The following is a 22,029-nucleotide window of genomic DNA, read 5'->3' as shown; positions in this document are numbered from 1 at the left end:
CAAATCACCTAAAACATTTTTAAACTCTCTTCTTTCTCCCATTCTGGGAATTTATTTAATCTCATTAAATCTAAATAGTGTCTAAGCAGTGGGTAGCATTTTCTCTGTTTTTTTTGTGAATCGAAACATGGAAAGGAATGCAGCATCATGGGGTAATGAACACTGGAGGCACTCTGCACTCTGGCTGCTCAGACTTGAAGTCATACCAAATACTTAGATGACATTATCTAAGACTTATAATGGGCTTGTTTTTCCTCAATAAGCCATTGATTGGTAATAAATCTGTGTTAGAGTGGAAGGGGAAGTGAAAACAGACTGTGCCAACTTAATTTGGCTTCAGGCACAAGAAAGATGCAGATGTTGGAGTTAGTGTATTTAAATATTTACCCTCCAAGGTGGCATCAGGAGACTCCGTTGGCTGTGCAGTCTGGAGGAAGAGGAGGGAGATGTACCATTTAAGGTTCATAACTGAACTGTGCTTTGGAAAACTGCAGCTCACACAAAGATGTACTTAGAGACAAGATTCATGGGCAAGAATGCTCCGAGCACCCAGTCCTCATACATTTGCATTCCATATGTGAATGTGGAATATACTACATTTCTATGGTTTAGTTTCGGTTTGGGTAATGTGCACATTGCCAACATGAGCGCTGATAACAAGAAGCCTGGACTCAAGGAAGAGGGAACGACAGCTACTTTGCTCATTGCCATGATACCATGACTGACAAAAGAAGCCTTTGGAAGGAAGGGAAGCTTTAATTTGGCTCACAGTTTAAGAGTACAGTCCTTGGTGGGGACAGCACGGCAACAGGAGTGTGAGGTGACTGGTCACCTTACATCTGTATTCAGGAAGCAGAAAGACATGGAACACTGATGTTCTGCTTGCTTTCTCCTTTTTATTCAGGAGACCCCATCTCATGGAATTGTGTTGCTCACAGATAAAATGGTTTGCCCTACTTTAATTAACCCAACCTAGAATCTTCCTTAGAGGAATGCACATGAGGTTTGTCTTTTAGGTTATCTATAGATCCTGTAAAGTTGATAGTCGGTATCAATGGCATCAGATGGCCCCTAGTCTTGCTAAACAACCGTGTTTCCATCAGAAAGTCACTTAAGTCCTATTAATTGACAGTGTTTGCCTCAGTAAAACGAGCGTGTTGGAAGCTGCCCTGCAAGCTCAGCCAGGTTAGGAGTGCTGAGGAAAGTTAGAGGCACTAGAGAAATAGCCAGCTAAGTGTGCCTTAAAGCCCCCGAGAGAATAAATAAATAAATAAATTCAAACTTCAACATTTATGCTTTCTCTGTTAAGGAAGTTCCTTGGGAATTTATCCCAGGAAAACCCACAAAGCAATGTGGGAAGATGGTCATAAAACCACTAAAAATGATGGGGGAAGTATTGTAAATAACTAAATCCAGAGCCAGGCATGGTGCGCACTCCTTTATTCCCAGCACTTGGGAGGCAGAGGCAGGTGGATCTCTGTGAGTTCGAGGCCAGCCTGGTCTACAAAGCGAGTTCTAGGACAACCAGGGCCACACAGAGAAACACTGTCTTGACAAGCAAAACAAAACAGACAAACAAATAAACAAAAAAACCCTAGGTCCAAAAATAGGAGTTTAGTTCATTAGATGTTATAGCCATAATGAGGGGTATTTTATCTCTATGAAAATCATGACAAGCTGCTAAGCAAAAAAGATTACAGAACTTATCACTTCCAATTTTTTGCTAAACAATTTGTATTATTGTGAAAATGTGTCTGCTATCTATCTGTCATCTATCTATCTATCTATCTATCTATCTATCTATCTATCTATCTATCTACCCATCATCTCTCTATATTTCTGTCTCATTAACTCTCTATTATGGGTGACTTTTGCCCCTTCATTCCCGGTGAATATGTGATTGTCACACTTGGGAGTTATTCTTGGCATTTTAAGGATAAGGTCTAAAAGGATGTTGCTAAGCACCCTGCAGAACTCGGGGTAGCCTTACACCATGGAGAAATATCCAGCTGAAATGTCAACAGTGTCGGGCCTGAGCATTCCTCCCACGCCAGACGTGTGCTGTCAGTTCCGTAGTCCTAACAGTGGCATCTCTGCCCTGCCCCCAACTCTGTCGTTTTTTTCTAAGTGTCTTGTTCACTCAACCTCTTCCATCCATATGCTGTTGAGAAGGAAAGGCATGCATTGCGGGGGGGGGGGGGGGTGTTTTTTCCCCAGCCTAGGATGGAGGGTATGCTGTGGCTTTTTGATATTCAGGAGCCCGGCTTCAGGGGCTCAGAAATCCTTTCAAAACTATTATCTCTGGCCTGAGTTTCAGCAGCCTATTTAGAAACTCATAAGCCGTGGGCTTTGTGTCTTTGTTCTCTGGCTTTTGCTTTGGTCTCGTTTTCCCTAGGGCTGTAAGCATACTGTTTAACTGCTGGAACTGGTTGAGGGTTGAACAGGAAGGAAGGGTCGTGGAGGGAAAGAGAATGGACGGGGATATTTAAAAAGTAACCTTGGCACATTTACAGTATTTATTATTTAGAGTGTGTGTGAGTGCGCACTGAGAGCTTTGCAAAACAAAGTGCTGACATGACGGATCGCACTTCTGATCTTCAGTATTTTTCCATGTGCTGGGATACAGCCTTTATGCCAGCAGAGGAGAACCCTGAGTTAGAGGCCAGCCTTGTCTACTGAATGAGTCCGAGTCTTGTCTGGGCTATACCCTAAGACCTGCCTTAACGAAGTAAACAAAATAAAATCTCAAGTCTGCAAAATATTGGCATGTTCTAAACTCACCAGGGCAAGTTCACCTAAACTAAAACACTTCTGCTGCCAGGATGGGGTGCCTTGGGGGTCATCATCTCTGTTCTGACCCCTACTTCTTTTTGTTTTCCAGGTCCTAGGTCACCCTCTTCAGCCTAGTCCTCTGGGTCTGAGCTAAGTTGCAAGATGGTTTGGAAACGTAAGAACACAGGAGAAATCTTCTTGAAATTTTTGGCTGGTGATATGTAATTTGTACAAGTTAAAAGAAATGACCTGGAGGAGAGGACAAGCCCCCTAAAGTAATCAAACAAATAACTACCAAAGTTCCTTCTAGCTCAATACACTTGGGCACACAGTCACTGTAAGTTCCAAACTCCACCTTGGTCTCCGTTTGCTGATGGAATGCTCCTTTAGAGTTCTCTCAGAAACAGAACCAACAGGGCACATGCTCAGGTATGGACTGATTTTATGTTATTCTTTATAAAGTACCAGCTCAGGAGAGGGCAGAAGGCATGCCAGTTTCCCAGACAGCTCTCTGCAAGCTGAAGACACAGCAAAGAAGCCAATACTGATCAGAGAACTGAGAAGCAGACAGCTGATGGCTCAGGTTTCTCATGGAACACAAGATGCTTGGTGGTATAGACTCTGCCTCTCAACGGCCTCCTTCCGTCTTGTGGCTTCTGTGAGTGACACTCAGGTGTTCAGAGGGTGCTCTTCACATCGGTGTCTCCTCTGAGGTCACTGTACTGTTCGTGAGATAGCTTGTCCTTTGGCTTCTGCATATGTAAAGCAATACTCATGCACTCGTATTTGCACTAATGAGGCTTCACGTGTGTGCATGTGTGTGTGTGCGTGTGTGGGCACACACACACACACACAGAGAGACAGAGAGAAAGAGAGAGAGAGAGAGAGAGAGAGAGAGAGAGAGAGAGAGAGAGAGAGAGAAGGCAAAATACTCATAATTTAGAGACTTTACAGTCTAACATAATTCACATTAAGGGTCATCAAATAGGTCCCGTGGGCTTTAGTCTATAATAAAGAAAATGGAAAAGGAAGTTCTTCAAGTGAATTGCTCCAACATGGACACATAACAACCTGGGTGAAAGCAGCACATGGCTTAGCTATACGTTGCCTCGATTTGCTACGCTCATCATAAATTTCCAGGCGCTGAGGATTTATTCCGACTGGGAAACCTCCTTGGCCACTTCCCAAGTCTCCCTGCCAGAGGTGACATACCTCAGGAACAGAGTTCCTCTTGCTCCAGCCCCTAATCTCTGGAGACTGGCTTCCTCATAGCCTTCATCACACATTGCCCATGAAGTGTTTTCTATCTTATGGTGATAAGTTCAATTGGCTCAGTGACATGGTTCATATTTTTCAGCTTCCATTTTTAAAAGTCTGATTCTCAATGGCTACTTTATCAGCTAGAGATATTATTTGGTTGGCCAGTACTTGCTTTAGGAGCCCAAACCTAGTCTACTAGGATAGTGTCATGAGGGTTAGGTAACACAGTATCTGGCTGGTAGGGTAGTCAGGGCTGTGGGTAACGCTAAGTCCCTCAATGGCTATCACTTCTGGTGTCAACATTACTTTTCCAGGAGTTTATAAGCATGTAAGTCTATAAGGATGGTTATAAGCCACCTGCACTATCTTCATATCCTGGCCATGGGATAAGTTTGAAAAACAAAATTTAAACAATAGAAGCCAGAGGGTAATTTTTATTTCATGAAGCTCACATGGGTGCAGGAATACTTGGGTCAGCAAGGGACATCTTCCTTGCCATTGGGAAGAAGCCTTTTTATAAGAGAGAATGAGTCTAATCCAAACAACAACAATAAACAGTACCTAGAGATGGGGGAAGACACATTCATGCCTTTCCATGGGTACACTATCTTTAAAATAGTAAAAACAAAAACAGTGTGTGTATGTGTGTGTGTGTGTGTGTGTGTGTGTGTGCAGGTACTGATGAGCCACAGTACCCATGTGGATGTCAGAGCAACCTGTGCAAGTTGATTCTCTCCTCCTACTACACGTGTTCCAGGGCCAGATCAGCAGGCTCAGTAGCAATCTCCTTTCCCCACTGAGCCATCTTGCTAGTCTGAGTGCCAGCATCACTTGCACAGGTGAAGCCTCTCAGTTTCATGGGTGGACAGCTGTCCCTTCTTCCCTCTTATAGTCTGTTATTTTTCTCTCTTGCAATCAAGGGTTTGGTTCATACGCTCACTCCTAAGGGATGCTGGCATGTGCGCAAAATGCTAATTTTGCATCCAGCTTGAAATCATAGGATTTGAGGTCCACTGACGGGTTTAGGGTTCCTGGTGGGCAAGTCCCCAGCCAGGAGTCTTCCAAATGTCAGATGTCCGAGTGGAGTCTCTTAAATCCTACTTTAACATTTATGACCTTTTACTAAATGATGTTTTTCTAAGGTAGAGGCAAAAAATCTCGAGTCCAAAAATAAAACTCAAATAGCATGTGGGTTTTGTTGCATGTATTAAAATAGCATAGATGGAAAAACTGGAATAAAACTCAACATTTATTCTTCTGCTTTGTCCAGCCCTTTGCACTAGACATGTCAGAGAATAAATAGGACAGGTCGGGACTGGAAGTGGAGTTTTCTCTTTTTATCTTTCCTCTGAGACAACATCAGCTTGCAAGATAAAGACTCAGCATTCTGAGAACCCAGGTTCTAAAGATGTTTAACTTTTAGTCTGTGTGTATCACCATCTCTAATAGATGGAGGTTCTGTTAGAGAAAATTGAGTTGTTGAACTGACAGAAGTGATTCTGTTTTAGTCTATGTGGGGTCCTGGCTTGGGAAGCTGAAAAAGAAGAGATATAACAGGTGTGGCCAGACTGCCCGTGGTGGGGTGTAAGGATTCTAGAAGCCTTGGACGTCCTCAGATTGTTCTTCCCATAAGTCATTTCTGCCAATGGATTCATGGGTGCAGGGACACTTGGGTCAGCAATAGACATCTTCCTTGCCATTGGGAAGAAGCCTTTTTGTAAGAGAGAATGAGTCTAATCTGAGCAACAGCAGTGAACAGTGCCAAGAGATATAAGGGAAGACGCATCCATACACACACACACACACACACACACACACACACACACACATTTACAAAAATCAGCCTCATTCCTAATTTTGCCATAATCTTAAATTATTACCTCTGGATTTCTCTTTAATCAGAAATTCCTCTGAATGCAACCTCGGTTAAAAGAATAGAATCTATGAAACCACAGGGTTGATGTTATCATTTAGCTTCATTCTCGATGGACAGTAAAAATGAATTACAACTATTAACTTTTCCCCTGCGTTTTGGGTAAAATCATCTTACCTCCCATCTGAGGAATAAAAATTGCATTTTAGAAAATGCTGGGTTAGTAGCTGATTTCAAGACAAGATATGTTATTGATATGCAACGAATGTGGGAGGCACTACAGACAGTTTTTTATATCTGGGTATCACAGGCAGACTGGATAAGGATATCTTGACAGAGCCTAGGATGTGAAAATCTGAAGAACCTATGGATGTTGATGGAGAGGGATTAGACAATCTCCCACTTACTGTTTTCCCTTGCTGGACTTTGGGGCTTTGGTTTACCTCTATGTAAAAGGAGCCTGCACTTTAGTTTCCTAGCCTCCCAGACCTAAATAATCACACAAAACTATATTAATTACAACACGGGCCAATGGTTTAGGCCTATTCCTAGCTAGCTCTTACATCTTAAATTAACCCATTTTTTATTAATCTATGCATCACCACGAGGCTGTGGCCTACCGGTAAGTTTCCTGCATCTCTCTCCTTTGGCAGCTACATGGCGTCTGCCTGACTCCGCCTTCTTTCTCTCTGCATTCAGTTCAGTTTTCCTGCCTACCTATATTCTGCCCTGCCATGCCAAAGCAGCTTCTTTATTAAGCCATGGTAATAAAACACATTCACAGCATACAGAGGGGCATCCCACCTCTGTCTGTTACTCACCTGCACAGGGGCTTGCAGCAGTGAGTCTGGCACATAGGAGCTAAAACAAATACGTGGAGGAGGAAAGCAGGATGTAACTAGAGATTTCACCTGTATCAATATAGTTGCTCTTGTGTGTTCTTTGAGGTCAGGCATTATGAATACCTTTCACAGTTGTATCTCAAATGTTGGATGTGACGTCAAAGACACACAAACAGAATTAAGTACCGTTTTATAATCAAATTGCAGTTGCATGGGTAATCTAAGGTATACGTGAAATCACATCTTGAAACTTCAGCTCTGAAGAGCTTCAGAGGAGATGAGAATAATTGTGAAGCCACTCTTAGCTGTGGCGAAGCACACATATCAAAAAATTTACCACGAAATGCGTGTAATTGAACAACTAGATGGTATCAAGTACACTTCTATTTTGGGACAGCCATCACCCTCCTGGAATCTTTCTTCTTGTATGTTGAAAGTTTGCATGTGATAAACAGCAGTGCCCTGTTCTGCTCACCAAGTCCTGGGCAACCACCATCTTTCTTTTTTATTTCTATAAATCTCTAGGTACATCATATATGGAAAAAAAATCACTCAGCGTTTGTCATTTTGGAGCTGGCTTATTTCCCTTCCCTTTTCTGTCTTTAAGTTTCATTCACCGTTATGTATGTCAGAGTTCCCCTCCTTATTAAGGCTGAATATACTCTATTGTACAAGTACACATACTGATTACCATATGTCTGTTGAACAGATTGGCTGTTTCTCACTTTTCAGCCACCACGAATCATGCTTCAATAAATACAGGCATACATACACACGTCCCTTTGATAAGCAAGAATTCTAAATGAGCTAGTAAAAGGATCAATGAATGAATGGCAACCCCGATGTTCAGGGAGCACAGAGGTCGACAACCAGACTGGGAGATGTTGGGGAAGAAGAGGTGGGAAGGAGAGAGCGTTATTTCTTTGATGATTCTACGCTAGGCTGGACCTGATCAGAATCTAGTTTGTGTCTCTCTGTGCAACGGCTCTGGTGCTATCTCTCAAAGAGTGCTCTGCTGTGGGTTCATAAATCCCTCTTACACTAATTGGCCCTGAAGTGCTGTTCCTCTCTGAGATATAAATTATTGAAACCCTTGTGGTCAGCAAAGGGAAGGGTAGAGAAACCCACCTGAGCCTTCCAAAGCAAACAGCCAGACTCCTTGTCTGAGTTCCAGAAGTCTGAAACAAACCTGGCCAAGACATCCAAAGCAGGAAGTCATTAGCAACTGCAGCAGACCCCATACTTCCGGAGAGAGGTGAGGGATTCCAGCCCCAGCCGGAGTGGCCTTACACCTACTTCTCACTGCAAGTTCACTGTGCTTTCTCTCGGATTGGGACTGTGGAGAAGCCGTGAGGACAGATACTGATTCATTTTCCAGAGTTCCTTCTCAGGCAGGAGGAAGGACTATTCATGTTTGCGCAAGGAGGGCCAGAACTACCACTTTACACTGTACCCAGCATCCGTTATGGCAAGGGGTGGGAAGCCTTCTCTGTTACTTGGGTAAGGGGTGGGTCTCCTTTGTCTTGAAGAGCTGTCAGTGTTTGAGCTCTAAGAAGCCTGACACATTTCCTCAGAGGATGCTGAAGAGCAGATCGGCCTAACACAAACAAAAAAAATACACCGGTTGTTTCATTTATCAAAGTCCTCGCAGCTCCCAGGTTGAAGCAAGGCAAAGCAAAGCGAGCATCTAGTGAGAAAAGTGAACTTGAAAGTTAAAGGGCTGGGGTAAATACAAAAAGTGAGAGAATGGCACTTTGAACATTTCAAAGACCAGCGCCACGGAATAGACACATGCTCTTTGCATTCATGAAGCTTCATGTGTTTCTGCTTAGCCACCCTGCACAGGCTGCAGTGACAGACTGGCCCAGGAACATGGGCGTATTGTATTATTTGGCTCTTTTGGAGCTGGAACTTTTTCATCTGTGGAACAGAAGCTCTAATAACAGAAATTTACCTTTTCAGATGATGAGCATGATAGCCACATGAAGCATTTAGCATACTCAGACACACGGGGCTATGATTAATATTTATTGTTATCATTATTAGTCTCCCAAGGAAAAATCATAATCAAAGTACATGAACATTGCAAAAAAATTTAAATTGGAGCTTTACTTAATAAAAAAGGTGTGTGTGTGTGTGTGTGTGTGTGTGTGTGTGTGTGTTTATCTCAGTGCCTATGTAGAGGTCAGAAGACAACCTTGGGTGTCAGTCTTCACCTTCCTCCTTGCCTGAGACAAGCTGTTACTGCAAATGTTGGCCTACAAGCTTGAGAGAGTGAGTCTCCTGTATTTCCTTCCCATCTGGCTGTAGGAGCCCTGGCATTATAGATCCAGGCACTATTGAGTCCAGCTTTTGTACAGGACCCAGGGATCTGAGCTCAGGTCATCCGGCTTGAGCAACAAGTGCTTTACTCACCAAGTCCTCCTCCCAGCCCAGATAATGGGGAGATTTTTACAAACAGGCCTAAGGGAGTCAGAACGCCTCTTCACAGATTCAGCCACATGCCTGTGTATTGTACACCATACACCAAGACATGCTCAGTAGTGCTTACGCCCAGTAGTATACAAGAGGAAAGAGAAACATAAAGTTCAAATCACAGGAGTTCCTACAGGCAGAAGGAGTGTTGTGAACTGCTGTGTATGAATGAAAACCAGAAAAAAAAAAACACCCTCTTGGCATGACCTTCAGCTGCTCTTACATAAAAAAATAGTCTGACTCATTTTAATAACACAGACATTGATTGATTTTGCGTAACTTCATAAGGTGCAAAACGGGTGGCAGGATAGAAGGAGGCGTCTATGAAATGAATGGAAGACTGTTTCTTACAGACGACAACTGAGCTACTACTGGGGACAGTTTTTGCTTAGATGCTTGCTTTGTTGGCCTTTTGTCACCATGTCCCTTTCCCAGGGCAGACGATCTAATTTAAATCCTCCACTGTGGCTCTCATGCTTATTCTATATTCCTTTAACACACAGGTACTCTCCAATGGCCTCTTTTATATATTGCTTGAGTTGTTTAGTGCCCAACTTTCCCTGTAACTATAGACAGAAGTCACACCTGCTGTTTGTCACAGAATCCCTAAGCCTGGCATGTAGACATTTGATAAGCAGCTGGGGAAGAAATAATTGGGATTCATTTAGCTACCTCGCCTGGTACCTTACCTTCCTATGGCAGTGTTTCGGCCACATATCTCCAATCATAGGGCCATTCTGCCTCTAAGAGCTGCATGAGACACATCCCGTCATTGGACATTTCCCAGGAAGCCCTTTAGCTGAACTGTCATAGGATCCTGCAAGATTGCAAGGGTTGCTTATGTTTGAAAGCCCTTTTAGACTGGTGACAATTTAATAGCACGACTGTCTTTGCAAAGTCCCAATTTTGATAACAAAAGAGCCAAGGATTGTCAGTGTTTAGCAATCAGTAAAATACTACGATATGGCTTGTGTGTATGTGTGGCAAGAAGTCATGGGGAGCAGAGGCAGGAGTCTGCCCTGGATGAGTTCAAGCAGGAGGGGCAGAGAACAGTGAATAGATTTGGATGCATCTGTGCTAGAACTCAAGGGCAAGAGGGCTAATAACCAGTGGCAGAGGACAGCACAGTAGCAGAGAACACAGTGACTTTTCAGACTGCATGCATACTGCAACCACATGGGGGATCTGGTTTAAATGAAAATTCTGGTTCTGGGGTGGAGCCAGAAAGTCCAAAATTCCAACCTGGTCTTAGACAAGGCCTGTGCTTGCAAACCAAATGTAAGCTGCACCACTAATTAACCCTGACATCTGCAGGAAGCTGTTTAGACTTTCTGTGCCTCCGTTTTCCCCATTGTACAATGGAGATCAAACAAAAGAACTCTGCAAAGGGATTATTGTAGCATGACAAATAAAAACCCAGAGACAGATATCGGGGCTCACCCTGAAGGTCAGTCTGAAATGGCGATCCTGTCTCCAGGAATCCTCAGAATGAAACTGACTGAGAGCTGTCTCCTCCCCTTTTATATTCCTCTCTAGGGCTGTGACTAAAGGCATACACCACTACTGCCCAGTTTCTAAGGCAAACTAGAGTGGTTGCTGGGATTAAAGGTGTGTGTCACCACTACTTGGTCTGTAAGGCTGACTTGCGTGGCTTTTTCACTCTTTGATCTTCAGGCAAGCTTTATTTACAAATGAAATGTCACTATATGTATTATTTAAAGGCTGCTGATTGCTAATTACTTCTGTGAAGGAAGAGGGGAAAGATTTGGCGTGGCTGGGGATGAGGTGGAGAAGGGCATCAGAAAAGAACTATTGCATTTTTAAAAACTTATTTTAAGATAGGCTATCATGTAGCCCAGGCTGACCTCAAACTCACTGAGTAGTCAAGACTGAGCTTGAACTTCTCTTCTTCCTGCTTCTACTTTTCAAGAGTTAGGGTCCCAAGTTTGCGCCACCACATCTGGTTTTATGTAATGATGGTCTCTCTCTCTTTTTTTTTTAATGATGGTCTCTTGGATGCTTACGCAGTCATCCTACCAACTGTATTATATCCTTAGACCCATTAAAAATGTATTTTTTATCATTCAGTTATTGACATGTATGTCAAATTTTCTCTTTTCCCATGTAATAACATTACACATGAAGCCAGACGGCCTTTGCACATGCCAGAGGACTCGTGCTTGCAGACTGTCTCCGTGGAGGGAACGGTTTCAACTGGAGCTGAACCCCAAGTGCTCCTTTCTTATGCAGGGTTCAAAGTGGCTCTCAGGTGTTCAGAAGAATTCAGCGCCTTTTTTTCCCCAACACCTGCAGAGTGGTGGCCACAGCGAGGCGCTCGGGAGAGGCTCATCCAGCAGTAGATTGGGGAGGTGCGGGGCGCAGAGGGCCGGCCCACGTGGACTGCGGAGTTTGACAGGGGCGCGGGCAATCGGGAGGTCTGGCCAATCAGCGTTGTCCGCGGCCAGCCCGGCTCCTCCTGGTCAGCTAGCTCTGGGCTGGTTTCTGCATAGCTAGCTAGCCTGGAGTCACCCTGGACGGGGCCCACCTGCTGGGCGCACGGCTGTCTGCAGCCGCGCAAGGGGGCCCGGGCAATGTTTCTCCGTTAAAACACCGCGCTTCCCTTAGTAGCTTTGGCTTCACTTTGCAGCAGCACCGGAACTTTCTCCCTTCTTGGCCGGGCTGAGATGGTGATGGGCTGTTGCCAGAGGCTCCTGCATGCGAGTGGCTAGCTGAGCATCCTTTGACTCCAGCGCTTCTACCCGTGCTTTGCCCTGGACTACCGGATCTGACTCCGCTGCCCTTTCTAGTAAGAATGGTCTCTGGAGAAGAGCTGGCGGGAGATGGGGTTGGAGCTGCCTTGAAATGTGTGCTCAAGCATTGTCTCTAGGGCAACAGTGGCCTTTTGGGCTAATATCAGTTAACTGGGTTCAGAACAGCCCTGATCACTCCAGCATTTTGGGAGAGCAGGCAGGGGGAAGTATTTGAATCTGCCGCGTGTGTCCTAAAGTTGGAAGAGACACTGAAAAGTAGGGATACGTGCCGCGATGGGTACGGGTGAGGATGGCGGGCATCAGTCACTTCCAACTAGGGGGTGTTCATATTTGCGGTTCAGAAACTCTGGAGTCGCGCTGGTACTGAAGCAAGTCACTTGATGTATTGGAGTGATCAGTGGCAAGGCGAACACTCCAGGAACTGGTGACCACGCTGGCCTCGGGGTTTCATCCTTCTGCATCTGAACAGGGGTCCTTACAGGAGTCAGCACGTGGGTTGGTTCCGGGATGGGCCTGGGAGCATAAAAGGTTAACTGGGGAGGATCTGGGAGTTGAGGCATCTTGGCTTTGTCCACCAAAAGCAGCGCTTGGACCTTTCTTTCCCTCTTGCTTCAGTTGCAGGGCCGGATGTCTGGCACAGCAGGGTGTCTTTAACCCAGGTTTGTTCTTGGGGTAGCTGCAAATAGAAAGCTTGATAGCCTGCACCCGGGGAGGCGCCCCAAGAAACAAGCATCTCTCCAGCGTGCTAGTGTGCTTTTCTCTTGAATGCTGAGGACTCCACACGCCCTGGTGAGAACGCTTAGCTGAGTTAGGAGTCAGCCGGCAATACGGATGTGCACAAGTTCATGGACTCGTTGAGACCAGCCACGTGTCCACCTTCACGGGGATTGAAGGATCCCTTTTGGTGAAGAGTACTGATCCCCGAAATCTTTGCTTTTAACTTTTTAATGGCCTTCCATTCGAGAGGAGCAAAGTTAATATGACATGACAGGCAAAGTCCCTGCTTGGCGGTGGGAAAGGGGGTATTTCTGTTGAAGCCTCAGTCAGGTATTTTCCGTAATATCCTTCATATAGGCGTAGTCCATCTGCAGACTCAGACACCCAAACCTGTGTACATCGGCAAGCAAGCAAGCAAGCAAACAAGCAAGCAAACAAACAGCAACAGAAACCCAATATAATTTAGGGATGGCAATGTGACAATGTAGTTAGCGTAATGTAGTTAGTGTTTACCGCTTGGTGGTTTAGGAACAAATGTTTGATCTGTTGTGAAGAATTCTTCAGCCGATTCTTGAATGAGCTTTTCTGTTAACTTGAGAGTCACAAATCAGGGTTCAAGTCCATGTCCTTTGGACTGGACACATAGGCCTCATGAAGACAGTGAGAGAGCACTTTCCAGAATCTCTCCAACTAATGATGGCCTATGTCTTCCCCAAATGACCCAGTGAATTGGTATCACTCATTCGTGCACAGAGCTTTCTAGGTGTGGATGTTTCTTAACCAGTAGTTTGTTTCAATTGCTTGACCAGTAACTTTTTTCAAGGTTTCCTCCGAAAGTTCCTCTCTCATTATTCTTGTCTTTCTAGACTTCTTTCTCTTTCCTCAGTGCTAACCACCCTTTGACTTGTTATTTTGTGTTGGGGGACTTAAGTCATGAGGTGATGGGCTGCTTTCCCCTGAGATCTGCAACCAAGTTCCGCAGAATAGCTGTTTGCCTGCTGTGTGAATGGAATGGCTTTATCAGTTCACCCCATTGCAAAGTGGACCTATGAGTATCTCTTTGTTACTGAACATTCTTTATCGGAGGCAGCCTCTGATAGCACTAGTACTAGACTGTTCTAGGTCACTTGAATTTCAACATTAATTTTGTGATCCTTCTGGAGGTGTGTATTGTTTAGTTCCAGTTAGTAGAAAAGGACAGATCTCTGCCTTGACCCCCTACCTCCTTTTTGTGTCTCTTAAGAGCTCTTTTTATCTGTACCTCTCTTTACTGTTACACTTATTACAATACTTTGTTATGTAAATGATGTGTTGATGCATATGATATTAAAAGTGTATTCACTGGGAATTAGTCCATGGGTATGACATCATCACCAGCCAATCCTCTGCCTGATTAGGGCTCGCATTGACAAAAATCACCTTATCATACTGAGTATACAGAGTCAGGGAATCCCACATTGCCTGTACTAAGGGGATGGAGTCTCTCTTGACACTTCCTAGCTCTCAGTTAGTTGCTTGGTTGTAGAGTTTGGGGGGGGGGGTCTCTATGTTAAGAGCATTAGCCTAATAATAAAATTCTCAGATTGTGGTTTTATGATCTCATTAGAAGTTGTCTAAGTCGTCTCCCCTTTATCTTTCCTTTCTCTTTGGGAGTTTTCAGCCCATCTGTGGCTCTGTTTCCTTGCAAGGATGAGGAGACGTCAGAGCGAGCAGACTGGCTCTGTGTGTGTTTTGTCCTAGATACTGCAGCAACTGAGTCGGGGTGTGTATGCTGAATTCTGTACAGGTGTCTGCCTCGTGGACTGTTGGTGCTAGGTCAGTCAGGATCGCAAGATGACTTCATGTCGTGCAGGTGGCCATTCGGTGTCATTTATCCTCACTGAAGATGACTCAGGACTGAAGTTGGGCTGTCCACAGCTGTGCACCATGGGTTTGGGGAAGTAGTCTCAGCCACCTTCATCCCTTCATAACTATTTGATGTGGAAATGTCATCTCACAACGCTAGTGTCAGAACCTTGGGTGACTCGGACTTGAAGAACTATCCCATGGAATTGCATTGCTAATACCCTTCTCAATTCTTACCCTCCAGCATAACCACTTCTCCCAAGAGACCACTAACTCTGTCTTTCCATCTATTTGATATTTGTGCAAAAATAAAAATAACTTGCAGCATTGTGGTTGACATTTAAGTTCAGGCTACTCTCGCCTATGAAGCCTGTCCAAGGGGTACTTTTCCCCCCTCTTTTTAGTCAAATATGAACTTAATTATGCATTCTGGTTTAAGGAATTATGCAGCGGCCCCAACTGCACATCTGGAAGGTGCCTCTGAGCTCCACTTTCAGAGGGAGGAGGTATTGTGACTTGATCCCACTCTGGTATATGGGGCACGGGGTTGGAATTCTGGAGTCTTGATTCTCAGCCTGGTGTCTGCTCTACTAACAACTTACATGAAGTAGCTTCTGTGTTATGGTGTGGGATCCATCTCTTGGCTGTCTCTGTAAAGGAGGGTCTTGTGTATTTCTTTCACTGGCTTGCCTCCAGTTGTTGGAACATTGCTTTGGTAAAAACCAGTTGCTGGGAAGTGACAGCTATGTGCCAGATGTCAGGATTTTATAGTAGCAGGTCATTTGTGTGAACACAAACAATTTTAGTCCAGAAGTCTGGAGGCTTCGGCTACTGGGGAGTACTTGTTTAACATGACAACATGGTGAGTACGGAGAAGAAGATGTGGCTCAATAGGCAATGGAGTCACAGATAAGTTGCTCCCTTTTTTGAGACTGAGTACTACTAGCACACATGAATAAAGTGTCCGGCTTAGAAAAACAGGATGATTTTTCAAAGGATGAAGTAAAAAGAAAACATGGATTATTTTGTTAAATAAAAAAGGCACTGGACAAAATATGGCTAAACTAAAAGCCTCTACCCATTTCTGCAGGGGCTTTAATGATCGGAAGGCGGACAGCTGACAAGATGGCATGTTTGGTAAAGGTACCGGGTGCCAAGCCTGACAACTAGCATTTGAGGTCTCTGGACACACATGGACAGAAGGAGAGACTCCTGTAAGCTGTCTACACACACACATGCACACACGCGTGTATGCATATGCATATACACATACATTAAACACAATCAAAATTATTAAAAAATATATCAAGGCAGAGCTGTCAGAGCTACAGAGTTATTATTTTAATGGCCATTGTGCTTGTGTGGATTCTTGTGCTGTATGTTCTTAAGTGTTCTTTGAATTTTCAAGTCTTACTCCTTTATTTTTATGCTCTCCTTTGTCTGAAAAATCATGAAGATCTAAGTTTCTTTTGTGTAGTATAGTTACTTGCCTGTGTCTAACTGGGCTTCAAATCACAAACTTTTTTTTTAATCTATCTGTCTACCTACCTACTTATCTGTCTGAGAAAGGATCTTCCTCTGTAACCCTGGATAGCCTAGGACTCATTATATAGAATAGTCTGACCTCCAAGCCACAGACATCTACCTGTGTCGGCATCCTGCGTGCTGAGTTTCCAGATGTGAACATGTCATCCATGTACTCGGTGTATTCTGATCTTATCCTGCACCACTTGGATCTGCATGCGGGCGTCGAGACTCAATCATTTCGAGAAGAGGGGTCCTCATCCCCTTTCCCACACTGTTTATTAAGCAGTGCCCATTGAAGGGACCCTGCTATGCCTTGGCTAGAGAAGGAGGGCCACACCATGTGTTCTGCACACCTGCCCTTGACCATGGGGCCTCTTCAAGCCATGGCTTCCCATGAGGCTCGGAGATGCTCTGGATCTGCCTAAGGATGGCAAATCCTTCAGGGAGTACTGACCCAGGGAGCATTGCCATTCTTTTTTATGACCACATGCTATTCTTCTACAGTTAGTTATCCGATACCCAAAAGTTGAAAGGAATTTTGAAGGTTTTATTCTAATGTATTACTATTTTTTTTTATTTTGGATTTTTTTTTAAATGAAGTACCATGAAGGATCCAAACCCAGGACTTCATGCATACGAGGCTAGGCAAGCACTCTATCATTGCCCACCCCACTTTTTTGGCTATTCAAAAAAGAGTCTCACAGTATAGCCCAGGCAATAATGAACTCATGGTATAACTCAGGCTGGCTTTGAGCTCCCGGCCTTCTTCCTGCCTCAGTCTCCTGAATGCTGAGATTTCAAGTGTGTGCCACTACCCATCCATGTTTGCTGAAGAAATCAGGTTTTGTGAGTTAGTTTAACTGGTGTTCCGCTTTGGGATGTTTAAGGGAATCTGATGAAAAAGTGACGGGGGTGCATTTGTTTCTGCACGCATCCATGGGAGCAAGGAATCATGGACAGGGGCGGGTGGGTGGGTAGGGTAGTGTGTATGCATAATCCTCACTGGCTGTTTAAAACATTTGGCAGCCCTTCCTGTGGCCGTGGATTGTAATGCAAGCATCTGCTGCCTTCTCTCTGCTTTCAGAGCTGATTATGCAATGCACCTCACATCACAGAGAAGGCTTTCTTCATCTGTATTTTTGAACTAATTCTTTCTCGGCACACACAAATGCTTCTCCTCCCCCCCACAAATATTCATGCACACACAAATCAAAAAGGGCCATAAAATTGGTTACTGTGGGCCAGGTCCTCCCAAGATACCAAACTCACACCTTTTTCAAATTCTGTCCTGCTCTTTGCGGACCATAGTGTCTGTCAGGAGCACGGAGCTGCATTAAGCAAGCTGGAAGATGGTTCTGCGTGTGTCCCTTGGTATCAATCTCATCTTTCATATGTGCTGAATTCTCCCCACCTCAAAACTTAGGCACTGATGTGCATCTGAGGCCATTTAGGAAACTCACTGGCTGACAGTGCCACATTCTCCAGCAAGGCTTAGGAATCACTGCCAGCAAGAGTGGGAAGGGTGGGTGGAGACTTTTCCCCCCTTTCACATCTGTTCTTTCTTCCACTTCCTCCCTTCACATCCCCGCATATAACCCTCCTGATTCTCCATCAAATTCATGACCTTTTCTGTCACATGCATGTGTGTATGCATACATATTTCTAAACATAATCTATTTAGTCTGTGTAGTGTTACTTGTATGTATATTTTCAGGGCTGATCATTTGGTACTGGATAACAAATTGGTGTGCTCTTCCTTGGGGAAGATCATTTCTCCCTGTCTCAGGTGTCCTTGGTCACCTATAGTGCTTTAAGGAGGCCGAGGCCTCATGGTATTTCCTTTATCCATTTGTATGTCTGTTGTTATCTGTCTTTAGCTCATGGTTAGGCTGTCATGTTGGTGATTCTTATGAGTGTAGCTTAGCTTTTGACATTGCTAGGAGACACAGTCCCACCTCAATCTTGCTGATCTACTGCAGCCTGGGACACTGGTCCTCTGGATCTTGTGATCTTTCTGCCTCTTTTTTCTGCAATGATCCTTGAGCATTGGAACTTGGAAATGTTTTATAGATTTATCTTTTTGACCTGGGCTCCACAACTCTGCAGTTTGGTTGGTTGTGGTTTTCTGTCATGGTCTCTGCTGAAAAGAGAAGTTTCCTTGTTGAAGGGTATAACATGAAGGGTCCTGCTTGTTGGGGTTTCTGTCCAGCCCAGTACCCTACAGCTGGCAAGCCCCAAAGAAAATCACACAGAGATCTCTGTAAGTCATAAAGCTGATTGGCCCACTAGCTCAGGCTTTCTGTCTACTCTTGTAGCCTATATTAACCCATTATTCTTATCTATGTTAGCCATGTGGCTCAGTACCTTTTTCAGCTGGCAGGTCACATCCTGCTGTTTCGGAGATCTGCACAGGACTGGGAGGAATCAACTTCCTCCTTCCCAGAATTTTCCTGTTCTCATTGAATCATTTCTACTTCTTGTCTGGTTTTCCCACCTATACTTCCTGCCTGGCCAATCAGCGTTTATTTAAAACATGATGGACAGGATACAGACAATTCTCCCGCACCAGAAGGGTGAAGACTACACTTACCTGTGGATATGAAGGCAAGTATTTAGAGTGCAGTTAGGGATTGTGATGGTTTAGTAAAGTTGGCAGAGGTTTCCTTCCAAGATTCCTGACTTCACTAGTTTTGGGTGGTTGGCTAGAGTTTCAGTACCAAGCATGATTTCCATCTTGTTCAGCAGGTCTTCAGTGCAATTACAGGGCTGCTGGTTACCACCAAGGTGTATATGCTGCTCCTGCACCCTTAGGGTTACCATGCCACTCATGCTGGGCATTGCTGTGGTTCATAGCTATCATAGCTGGTAGGATTTTTGGTTGCTTCCCTCCTTTGGAAGTTTGCACGATGCTTTTTGTAGCATGAAAGTCATCTTCAGGGAGGAGCCATTCAGGTAACACTAGCACAGGACCCTCTAGGCCCTATGTTTGAAGAGTGTGTAATCTCTATTTAGAGGGACTTACTTTCAACAGCATGGGCTCTTAAGGAAACCTCTTGGTATCGGACTGGATGGAGCTAGCCATACATTTTTTTCATGAGAGTTTTGGAAATCGGCTCTCACAGTATAGCCTAGGCTGGCCTGGAACTCACTCTGTAGCCCAGGCTGGCTCATAGTCAGCTCATGCAATCTTTTTGTCTCAGATTCCTGAGTACTGAGATTACAGTTATGGGTCATCAAGTCCAGCTTATGGTTTCCTATCTATAGGTTAGTAAGTATTTGTCCACTAAACTTAAAAAAACATAGTAATAGCCACAATTGCTAGTATTGGAGTTGTTGTCTTGTAATAGGCTAAATTTTAAGGGGCATTGAAAAAAAAAGAAATGACATAAATTTGGCTATTTTAGCCATTCTCAAGGCTACATTTCAATAGTACACTCACATTGTTGGGGCATCATCATCCCTTTCCATTCATGGTGTTTTTTTCTTTGTATAGAACTGAAGCATAGGCATTAAGTCCCTACACCTTTCCTCTTTCACAACCGCTCAGATTCACCATTCTGCCAATGGTGGGGCTATCCAGTATTTGTCCTTCTCTGACTGACTTATTTCACTTAGCACTATGCCTTTATGGTTGATTCATTTTGCAGCAGGCACCAGAATTTTCTTCCCTTTAAGGGGTTGTCTCCCACATTCTCTTGGATTACCAATAGACATTTAAGTTGGTTTTATCTTTTTCCCCCTCTGTATAGTATGTCTATTTTTATTCCCTTTCTAGTATTTATTTATATATTATATTTCTTTAGTGGGATAAAAATTACAGATATAAGATGGAACAAGCACTTAAACAGTACAGTCATTAAAATGTGCACTGATTGGTATATATATATTCTTTAATTTTTCTCTTTTTTATTAAAGCTATTTTCATACCAGATATTTTGATCATATTCTTTTCCCTTCCTCAGCTCCTCCCAAACCTCTCCATTTCGTTACCTACCCAACTTCAAATTTCTCTCCAGCCAAATAAAAACAAAAATAAAAAAAACAAACCAACCAAAAAACCCCAAATTTTGTATTACCAAAATGCTGTTATAAGTATTATAAACACAATAGCTATTCTAGGTCCTGCTTTGTATCCACAGCTAGGGCTTCTGAACCTGATGGAATTCTGCACTGAATCTTCTCCAGTGCTAACATGCTACTGCTCATAGTGGCTGCAGTACTTTCCCAGGCTAGCCATATTGTCTTCAGAGTCCTGTAAAGCAGGTGCCAATATCAGTATCCTCTATGCAAGAGGAAAGAAAGGCACACAGGGATGAAGACACTCCAGCAGCGAGTGGTGGAGCAGAGGCAAAGCCTTTAGGAGGTCATTCATTCTTTCCCTGCACAAAAGGTTGACCTGATTCCTCTGGTGCCTGGCCTAGGCCTGGGTGGGGACAGGACAACTAATGAATGTGTTGTCTCCAGGATGAGCATTGATCATCCTCATCCAGACACACAAAAGCATTGCATGGTGATGTGGATCCTCCAGGCCAAATACTTATTATGAAATTGTCATTTTATCCAGATAATAAGGGCCCACTGGATACATTCCGTGACTATTTAGCCTGGCAATAGCTGCTTCCAGTCCTCTGCCAATTAGTAATCATGTAGCCCATGACTCTGTAAACGCACAACAACCTCTGCCTCTCTTGGGGATGGCAGGGAGAGGTGGGTTGGGAGAGGAAATGATTCAGATGAGCCTGCAGTGGGGTCCCAGGGATGGGTGATGGGTGTGGGCTTGCTTTCCAGAGGCACCGGGCAGTGGATGCGGGCACCTTTCCCACCATAATCATGGCTTGATGGAGTCGCTGCCAAGGAAGGCACGTTTTGTCACTTGGTAGAATTAACAATTGATCAGTTTGGTGGTGCCGGAGTCCTTTGTAAGCTCCCCATGTTTATTCATTATCGTGATTACACAGTGGAAGCATCTCTGCTTGATGAGATGAGGCAAGAGGCAAAGTTATTTAAATACACTTGAAATTAGCGTCTGCACAAATAGGGGTCTGACAATGTCCTAATTTGATTCTAAAGATTTAGAAATAAACCTTTATCTGAGCGGGGGGTTGGGGATGGTCCCATGGATTGCTGCTTCAGGTGTGTGAAGTTCATTGGTGTGAGGCTTCAGTGTCATTGAAAGGAAAATGGCAAGGGTTGGAATACACAGGTTCCACATTTCTTTTGGGGGAGTCGAAAGCAGGGAGGACCCTTTAGCTTCACTGTCCACACAGGATCCCTATGTTAAAGTAGCAACCTCGAGAACTCTCGATAAGGGAGGTCATGAGTCTGTGTGTTCCAGTGTCTCCATGAACAAAGCCCAGCAACCATCCCTCCAAGTATCAATCAGGAGAGCAGGAGATTCTTCAATCTGAAAGTTAAGGTCACCCTGATACAAGGGACGGGCTGCATTCCTAGAAAACTGTTTCTTCAAGACATTTTGATTCTGCATTTACTCTCTCTGCATTTACAAAAGACCCAGGATCCCCAGTGTGAACTCAGATTCTGGTTTGATGTGCAAATATTTCTGAGCCACAGCATAAAGAGACATGAACGTACAAGCCGTTGACCGCATGAATTTCACAGTCTTCATTTACTCAGAAGGAGTAGGGATGAAATAAGTTAAGGCTAATGGCATTTTACAAAACGCGAGGTCTGGAGTTTTCAAATCTATTTTATATTAATGCTATCAGTCTTCCATTGCACTTGCTTCCAACTGCAGTATTATTGCCTCACTTTTTTTTTTTGAGTCAGGGTCAGTCTGTCTGTCTCTGCCTCTGCTCCTGTCTCTGTCTCATTCTCTATCGGTCTGTTTCTCCTCCCCCATCTCTTTCTCTCTCTCTCTCTCTCTCTCTCTCTCTCTCTCTCTCTCTCTCTCTCTCTCTCTGTGTGTGTGTGTGTGTGTGTGTGTGTG

At 44.2% G+C, this 22,029-nt stretch overlaps 1 protein-coding gene across 1 annotated transcript in view; it reads left to right on the top strand.

The window, feature by feature from the left end:
• Nucleotides 1–11,828: 11,828 nt before the first annotated feature.
• The window catches only part of Fam19a4 (family with sequence similarity 19 member A4, C-C motif chemokine like), a 213,652-nt gene continuing 203,451 nt past the window's right edge, over nt 11,829–22,029 (top strand). Inside the window, exon 1 of the mRNA XM_005364921.3 lies at nt 11,829–12,028. The gene's annotated coding sequence lies outside the window, so the exon portion shown is untranslated. The remainder of the gene's footprint in view (nt 12,029–22,029) is intronic.

This window comes from Microtus ochrogaster, unplaced genomic scaffold, assembly GCF_000317375.1.
Source record: "Microtus ochrogaster isolate Prairie Vole_2 unplaced genomic scaffold, MicOch1.0 UNK1, whole genome shotgun sequence".
Classification (NCBI taxonomy): Eukaryota; Metazoa; Chordata; class Mammalia; order Rodentia; family Cricetidae; genus Microtus; species Microtus ochrogaster.
The sequence above is the reverse complement of the archived record's forward strand: the minus strand, read 5'-3'. Positions and strand labels throughout refer to the sequence as shown.